Raw genomic sequence first — 9720 nt, 5'->3', positions numbered from 1 at the left:
AAAGTGCCATGTAGAAATTGGTAAGTTATATGTTGGGCAGACTGGTAAGGATCTTTCTGTTTGACTTTAGCAACATAAGTTTAAGAACGGAACAAGAATCAAATGCCTTGTTTAATAACGTTAAAAACTATGATCATTGTATTGACTGGATTAATGCCATCCCGGTTATTAACTCTAATTCTATTACCACGAGAAATATTGAATCTTCTATTATTAAATACAGAAAGAATTATAATCTTAATATTAGTGACGGTCTATACAAATTGGATAACTTTATTGTTGATAAAATTTGTAAAATAAGTTTATGATACTCTCGATGTCTGTCTTGGACAATCGCACTCTTTACCAAATGCGTCCTAGGTAAGTTTCGTCATTGTATATCATCTGACTTATTTCTCTCTTGTGTCTCCCCTGATGTGATTATTACACTCACTAGAAACTTATCGTGCTATTTCATCTTTCTACTTGATCATAGTACGTTATGATGGATGTACAACATAATAAAGTACATAGTACATTGATGAGTGTACGCCTTGATAAAGTACGTAGTACATTGATAGGTATACACCATAAGAGGGTACGTTGTACATTATGATGGGTGTACAACATAATAAAGTACATAGTACATTGATGGGTGTACGCCATGATAAGGTACGTGTATCATTGATAGGTATACACCATAATAGGTTACGTTGTACATTATGATAGGTGTACAACATAATAAGGTACATGTACATTATGATATGAGTACAACATAAAGTACGTAGTACATTATAATAGGTATACACCATAATAAGGTACACACTAGGATAACCTACTAAAGTTTGACAAAATGGTTTCCAGTAGGGTCCTTAAATTGTTACTATGCTTCTCTTATCGTGTGGGTGAGTAGATTATGGTTAGGCTTTAAAAGGTGTTCCTCAAACCAATTGACCTTCACACTTTTCCTGGAACAACTCATATTCTTACATTGAGAACTATATAGATAATATGCTCGGCAGGTATTGGTCAGGTAACTATATAAACACCTTTAACAAGTAGCCAATTTCAATGTAGAGCTTAACTGGGGAATTGCAGCAAAAAACTAACATTTACATTATTGCATCAGGTGAAAAACTGTGTTATATAAATAAGAAATAATGTAGCTATTTTAGTTGTCCAGTTTCATAGACCAGCTAAACTAGTTATTAATAAAGTGAGCACAGTTTTGAAGATTGACCTATATTAGGTAAGGAGAGTTATGCTATAATAAACATGATAGACATCCAAACCAAGAAACATTACTATTAATTTTCATAAGATAGGCTTTTGCTGTAACTATTATATTAGAGGGTATATGTTGCTACATATGTATTTGACCAAGTAATGTTGGTTTTCAAGTATTTATCCTACATTTTGAAGATATTCTGTAATAATGAGTCAGTTGTTGGCAGTAATATAGAAACCTTGTCCATTAGGTTATTAAAAAAATGGTTTGATGACAATTATGGTGTTGTGCATTACCTGTACCATTCTGATAAGAATAATAGCCAGTTTTACTATATAGATTTTTCATGTTTCTAAGATTTTTAGATTCCAGTGTATGAAGGAAAAAACTTTAGCTTAGACTTGGATTTTATGAAATTTTACTATATATAGATTTCTAGGAATTACCAGACATATAGAGATGATGTAATCTTCCATTATTTTGACTGCTGATTCATTTCCCTGAAGCGAGTCTCTTTTGATCCATTGAAACCTGTGTTAGATTGTGGCATGTAGAGTATCAAGGAAATTTTGTAATTTGCCACTTAAGCTCCTCATGACTTTCTAGCTTTGAATATTAAGCTACTTTCTCTTGTCTCAAGGTAATGTTTCAAGAATTTGATACCTCTGGAGCATGATCTGAGGCACAATTTTATTCTGTGATATTAAATAAGGCAGTTAAGCATTATATTGAAATGTGGGCGTAATCAATTGTAAAAGTAATACCCTTTTAGAATATCACTGATTGGAATCTTTACCTATTCTTACATAGTAGTTGAAATAATTGTGTAGCTTGCTGTTCTCTTAAACCATTAGTTATTCCCTGACTGTCATTGTCAAGTGAACTCACATCTGGCAAAGCTAAATAGTCTGTTGACAAAAGGATTTCATTCTCAGTGATGAAGTTGTTACTCCAAAGGAGTCCCATTATTTCAGTGCTACTGGAAATAGTGCAGCCATGAAGCTGCTGGAGCCACATAAGAGAAAGGGGTCCTGGTTTATGGTAATGGAGCGTCGAGGAATGTAGGAAAAGATTTCACTATCTGGGAGGGCGAGAATGGGTATGTCTTAAGATACAGTAATTTGAATGATTTATGGATGTGAGGTATGTCATCACCCATATTCCTGTTAGAGAGATGATAGTTAATTTATTGTATACTTGACTAATGTAGGGTGCTTGTGGTTTGGCATACAGAGCTGCTGAAGATGTAGTTTCCAGCATATGTACAAGAGAGAACATGTTAGAAACAATCTGCTTATCCTATGTATATTTTAGGAAGTGTACCCAATTTTTTTTCTTTTGCACCTATGAATATAACAGATGTCAGTATTTTTGGTTTTGTGGTAACTTAATTGATAGATATATTGAGAATTATGAAAATCGTTTGAATTTAATGGGGACTGCTTACGTTAGCAATATTGTGAATGTCTGCATTTAACAAATGGCATTCTTTTTTTAATACGAGACCATTCACTTTCATTTTGCAGGAGCAGAGGGACAAATACAGTCCCAAGGGTCACCCACTTGATCTTCCAAACCATCATCGAGGTCATTAGAAGATATCCTCTCCTAGTGTTCCTGATACATGTGCTCATGAGGATGTTTCAGTGTCTGGTGATTTTTTGACAATAAGACCCTATTTGACATAGAGACTGACATGACTGACAGCTTTGTCTTATTGTTTCACATCTGGTATTGTTTATGTATTACTGTTTACTATTAACTTTACTAATATTGCATGCATATTTTAGTGTGTATTGTAGTGAATGTAGTAATGCACTGTATATAGTGGCATATCTGATTATTAATTCAAGAGGAAGTTGCAAGGGATAAAGATACAGTAGTAGACTGCAATTATTGCAACCCTTGGCTTAAGCAGCTGCAGCTCTTTGCATCTTCCCCACTACACACACACACACACACACACACACACACACACACACACACACACACACGCAGTTTTTTTCCAATAGTATCTTTCTGAATTTTTATTTTTTCCAGGCCTGTTGTATGATGTGGTGTCAACATTGAGGGTCACAAGTCAGTTGTATATAATCAACAGAAATGGCTGCTCATAAGTAAGTACTAATGTACCATACTGTCATTTATTTACCAAATAATTATGTATACCTTGGAGAGGGATTGTTCTTTTGTAATCATTCTGGTCAGCACAATAAAATTTTAAGATAGGCATCGGTGTATTATGATAGCCATGAAAACATGGAAATTTGCAGATTTCATCTTAACTGAAATGACAATAGAAGTTACGTACTAGAGCATTTGTTGTAATTCTGATATCTGGTAAGATTCATGAGGTATCGCTTGTATATCTGACCATTCCTTTTGAATGGTCAGTATCTGTGTTATTAGATAATTTTAGGCACTAAAAGGAAAGAAGTTGCTTTTTTATTTGCCATTTCCCATGTTGAAGTGGCACCAGGAACAGATGAAGAAAGGTTGCCTTCATTCTTATCCACTCTTTATCTGTTGCATGAAATATGCCAAAACCAGAGATCCCTATCAAATCCTGGCCCCACAAACCTTCCCACAATTTACCCCAGCTGCTTCACATTCCTGGTTCAGTCCATTAACTGCATGTCAACCCATATTACAAATTACTGTTCTGCGCACACTTTTCACCCTTGTGCATATTCAGGCCCTGATCTTTCAAAATCGTTTTTAACCCATCCTTCCATCTCCCTTCTTGTTCCCTCCACTTCAGAGACATATCCTCAGTTAGCCTCTCATTATTATTCACAGGCCAATTGTGTGATGTAGTGAGAAGGCATCGTTCAAGAAAGCAGAAATCCCTGCTGTTGTATATAATTAACTGGAATGGCTACTCTGAAGTAAGTTCTCTTATACCATACCATCATATATTTTCCTGATAATTACTTGTACCTTGGAGAGGTGGTTTGAGGTGGTTTGATCAAGTAAGTAATGAAGGGGTAAGAGAGATGTGTGGTAATACAAAGTGTGGTTGAGAGAGCAGAAGAGGGTACATTGAAATGGTTTGGTCACATGGAGAGAATGAGTGAGGAAAGATTGACAAAGAGGATATGTGTCAGAGATGAAGGGAACAAGGAGAAGTGGGAGACCAAATTGGAGGTGGTAGGATGGAGAGAAAAAGATTTTGAGCGATCGGGGCCTGAACATACAGGAGGGTGAAAGGCATGCAAGGAATAGTGAATTGGAACAATGTGGTATACTGGGGTCGATATGCTGTCACCGGATTGAACCAGGGCATGTGAAGCGTCTGGGGTAAACCATGGAAAGTTTTGTGGGGCCTGGATGTGGAAAGGGAACTGTGGTTTCGGTGCATTACACATGACAGCTAGAGACTGAGTGTGAACAAATGTGGCCTTTGCTGTTTTTCCTAGTGCTATCTCGTGCATGCGGGGGGGAGGGTGATGCCATTTCAAGTGTGGCGGGATGGCGGCGGGAATGGATGAAGGCAACATGTATGAGTATGTACATTTGTACATATGTATGTTTGTGTATGTATACGTTGAAATGTGTAGGTATGTATATGTGCGTGTGTGAGTGTTTATGTATATACATGTGTATGTGGATGGGTTGGACCATTCTTTCGTCTGTTTCCTTGCGCTACCTTGCTAATGCGGGAGACAGCAACAAAGTATAATGATGAAAAAAAAAACTTGGAGAGGAATGGTTTTATATTTTTCTGATCAGCAGCAAATAAGATTTGAAGATCTGGTGGGCATAGTTGTAGTATAATCATGAAAGCATATACTAGTAATGGAAGTTTTTGAATTGACAGGATTGAAGTTATGCACCAGAGCATTTGTTAATTCTGAATATTGGTAGATTCGTTTGATGTATCTAGTGTACATGACTTTTCATTTTAAATGGTCAGTATGTGTTATTAGATTTAGGGAGTACAACAAGAAATAAACTATCAGGTTTTTTAATGTTTGCTGTATCCATGTTAGTGAGTAAGCATCAGGAACAAACTAAGAAAGGCAGCATTCACTTGCATACGTGTATATTCTTTAGCTTTTGCATAGAATGCACCCAAACTGCAGCCCCCTACCCAAAGCCAGGCCCCACAGACCTTTCCAAAGTTTCCTTCAGCAACTTCACATTCGGATTCAGTCTCTTAACTGCCTGTCAACCCATATTACAAATTACTGTTCTGTGCACACCTTTCACCCTTGTGCATATTCAGGCCCTGATCACTCAAAATCGTTTTTTATCCATACTTCCATCTCCCTTTTTGTCCCCTCCACTTCAGACACGTATATTCTGTCAACCTCTCATTGATTATTTTTTACAGGCCTATTGTGTGTTGCAATGAGGAGGCATCATCCAAGAAAATGGAAATCCCTGCTGTTGTGTATAATTGACAGGAATGGCTGCTCTGAAGTAAGTTCTCTTATACCATACGACCATATATTTTTTTAATTGTACCTTGGAGAGGTGGTGTAAGGTGGTTTGATGGAGTAAGTAATGAAAGGGTAAGAGAGGTGTGTGGTAATAAAAAGTGTGGTTGAGAGAGCAGAAGAGGGTGTATTGAAATGAAATGGTTTGGTCACATGGAGAGAATGAGTGAGGTAAGATTGACAGAGGATATATGTGTCAGAGGTGGAGGGAATGAGGAGAAGAGGGAGACCAAATTGGAGGTGGAAGGATGAAGTGAAAAAGATTTTGAGCATCTGGGGCCTAAACATACAGGAGGATAAAAGGCATGCAAGGAATAGTGTGAATTGGAACGATGTGGTATACCGGGATCGACGTTCTGTCAGTGGATTGAACCGGGGCATGTGAAGCATCTGGGGTAAATCATGGAAAGATTTGTGGGGCCTGGATGTGGAAAGGGAAATGTGGTTTCGGTGCATTACACATGACAGCTAGAGACTGAGTGTATTCCATATTCCAGTTCACACTGTTCAATGCACACCTTTCATCCTCCCGGATGTTCAGGCCTTGACCACTCAAAATCTTTATCACCTCATCTTTCCATCTCATTTGATCTTTTTGTCCTTGTCCCCAGCAATTCCTACACACATCCTGTCATTCTCTCAAAATTCATTTTTTCTGTCCAAACCATTTCAGTACACCCTCTTAACCTCTTAAAACCATACTTTTCTTGTAACCACTCTTCTGATACTTTTATTACTTGATCAAACCAAACCTTATAGCATCATGTATTTTCCTCACGTTTCATTTCCACACCTCCTTATCAATAGCCCATGCCTTGCATTCATATAGCATCACTGGGCCGCTGTACCTTAAGACATGCCTATTTTTGCCTTTACATACATTTTTTTCCATACATTTTTCAGTGCTCCCAGAACCTTCACCTCATCACTTACCTTAATCACTTGCCCTATGACTGGTTTCCTTGGTTCCATTTGTTACCATGTCCACTCCCAGGTATCTAAGATATTTCACTCCAAATTTTCTCCACCATTCAAATTCACATCCCAACAGTCTCCCCCTTACTCAGCTAAACCTAATAACCTTACTTTTATTCACATTTACTCTCGCCTTTCTCTTTTAACAAACAAATCTGATCTCTGTCAACAACTAGCAGTTTCATATTGCAGTCTGCTGCTAGTGCTTTGTCATCAGCAAGCATATGACTTTCTTCCCAGGTCCTCCCCTGCTACAGACTGCATATATGCCCTTCTCTCAAAGACCCTAGCATATACCTCCCTCACTACTTCATCCATAGGGGAATTTAACAGCCATGATAACATTACATAACATTATAGACCCTTGCCATAGACCATCGTTCAACTGGAACAACTTTTTCCTCTCTCCCTACTCGTACACATTCCTTACAACCTTCATTAAAACTTTTCATTTCTTACATCAACTTTTCTCTTAGACTATATTTTTGTCAGAACTTATGCAAGGCATCTCTATTAGCCCCATCATATTCTTACACCAGATCCATAAATGCCATATACAAATTCTCATTTCTCCGATTGTTTCTCGCGCACACACATCCTTTAAAGCAAACACCAGATCCATTCATCCACTGCATCTTATGAAATCAAATTGTTCCTCCTTCCTCTGCTGCTCTGTACTTGCCTTCACCGTCTCAATTACCACTCCCATACAAATTGCCAGGTACAATTGACAAACCCCTTGTACCTCTGAATTTTGAAAACTCAACCTTTGTCCCCTTGCTTTTGTATATATTATTTTTTATTTTGCTTTGTTGCTGTCTCCCATGTTAGCGAGGTAGCACAAGGAAACAGACGAAAGAATGGCCCAACCCACCCACATACACATGTATATACATACACGTCCACACATGCAAATATACATACCTATACATCTCAACGTATACATATATATACACACAGACATATACATATATACACAGGTATATGATTCATACTGTCTGCCCTTATTAATTCCCATCACCACCCCGCCACACATGAAATAACAACCCCCTCCCACCTCATGTGTGCAAGGTAGCGCTAGGAAAAGACAATAAAAGCCACATTCGTTCACACTCAGTCTCTAGCTGTCATTTAATAATGCACCGAAACCACAGCTCCCTTTCCACATCCAGGCCCCACAGAACTTTCTATGGTTTACCCCAGACGCTTCACATGCCCTAGTTCAATCCATTGACAGCACGTCGACCCCGGTATACCACATCATTCCAATTCACTCTATTCCTTGCACATCTTTCACCCTCCTGCATGTTCAGGCCCCGATCACTCAAAATCTTTTTCACTCCGTCCTTCCACCTCCAATTTGGTCTCCCACTTCTCCTGGTTCCATCCACCTCTGACACATATATCCTTTGTCAATCTCTCCTCACTCATTCTCTCCATGTGACCAAACCATTTCAAAACACCCTCTTCTGCTCTCTCAACCACACTCTTTTTTTACCTCACATCTCTCTTACCCTATTATTACTTTCTCGATCAGACCACCTCACACCACATATTGTCCTCAAACATCTCATTTCCAGCACATCCACCCTCCTGCGCACAACTCTATCCATAGCTCACGCCTCGCAACCATACAACATTGTTGGAACCACAATTCCTTCAAACATACCCATTTTTGCTTTCCGAGATAATGTTCTCGACTTCCACACATTCTTCAAGGCTCCCAGAATTTTTGCCCCCTCCCCCACCCTATAATTCACTTCCACTTCCATGGTTCCATCCGCTGTCAAAATCCACTTCCAGATATCTAAAACACTTCACTTTCTCCATTCAAACTTATCTCCCAATTGACTTGACCCTCAACCCTACTGTACCTAATAACCTTGCTCTTATTCACATATACTCTCAACTTTCTTCTTTCACACACTTTACCAAACTCAGTCACCAGCTTCTGCAGTTTCTCATATGAATCAGCCACCAGTGCTGTATCATCAGCGAACAACAACTGAGTCACTTCCCAAGCTCTCTCATCCACAACAGACTGCATACTTTCCCCCCTTTCCAAAACTCTTGCATTCACCTCCCTAACAACCCCATCCATGTACAAATTAAACAACCATGGAGACATCACACACCCCTGCCGCAAACCTACATTCACTGAGAACCAATCACTTTCCTCTCTTCCTACACGTCCACATGCCTTACATCCTCGATAAAAACTTTTCACTGCTTCTAACAACTTGCCTCCCACACCATATATTCTTAATACCTTCCAAAGGGCATCTCTATCAACTCTATCATATGCCTTCTCCAGATCTATAAATGCTACATACAAATCCATTTGCTTTTCTAAGTTTTTCTCACATACATTCTTCAAAGCAAACACCTGATCCACACATCCTCTACCACTTCTGAAACCACACTGCTCTTCCCCAATCTGATGCTCTGTACATGCCTTCACCCTCTCAATGAATACCCTCCCATATAATTTCCCGGGAATGCTCAACAAACTTGTCCCTCTGTAATTTGAGCACTCACCTTTGTCCCCTTTGCCTTTGTACAATGGCACTATGCAAGCATTCCGCCAATCCTTAGGCACCTCACCATGAATCATACATACATTAAGTAACCTTACCAACCAGTCAACAATACAGTCACCCCCTTTTTTAATAAATTCCACTGCAATACCATCCAAACCCGCTGCCTTGCCGGCTTTCATCTACCGCAAAGCTTTTACTACCTCTTCTCTGTTCACCAAATCATTTTCACTAACCCTCTCACTTTGCACACCACCTTGACCGAAACACCCTATATCTGCCACTCTATCATACACATTCAACAAACCTTCAAAATACTCACTCCATCTCCTTCTCACATCACCACTACTCATCACCTCCCCATTAGCCCCCGTTCACTGAGGTTCCCATTTGTTCCCTTGTCTTATGCTTTTTATTTACCTCCTTCTAAAACATCTTTTTATTCTCCCTAAAATTTAATAATACTCTCTCACCCTCACCCCAACTCTCATTTGCCCTCTTTTTCACCTCTTGCACCTTTCTCTTAACCTCCTGACTTTTCTTTTATACATCTCACACG

General features: G+C 38.9%; 1 long non-coding RNA gene across 3 annotated transcripts; it reads left to right on the top strand.

The window, feature by feature from the left end:
- The first annotated feature begins 278 nt into the window (after positions 1–278).
- LOC139756696 (uncharacterized) lies at positions 279–9713 on the top strand. Of its 3 annotated transcripts, none has more exons than XR_011714414.1 (4): positions 279–360; positions 2734–3324; positions 4007–4095; positions 5544–9713. It is a non-coding gene; the product is annotated as an uncharacterized lncRNA (long non-coding RNA). The 3 variants fall into 3 exon arrangements; XR_011714413.1 differs by lacking the exon at positions 279–360 and adding an exon at positions 370–651; XR_011714415.1 differs by lacking the exon at positions 279–360 and adding an exon at positions 694–2306.
- Positions 9714–9720: the final 7 nt, after the last annotated feature.

This window comes from Panulirus ornatus, chromosome 23, assembly GCF_036320965.1.
Source record: "Panulirus ornatus isolate Po-2019 chromosome 23, ASM3632096v1, whole genome shotgun sequence".
In the NCBI taxonomy this organism is placed as follows: domain Eukaryota; kingdom Metazoa; phylum Arthropoda; class Malacostraca; order Decapoda; family Palinuridae; genus Panulirus; species Panulirus ornatus.
The sequence above is the reverse complement of the archived record's forward strand: the minus strand, read 5'-3'. Positions and strand labels throughout refer to the sequence as shown.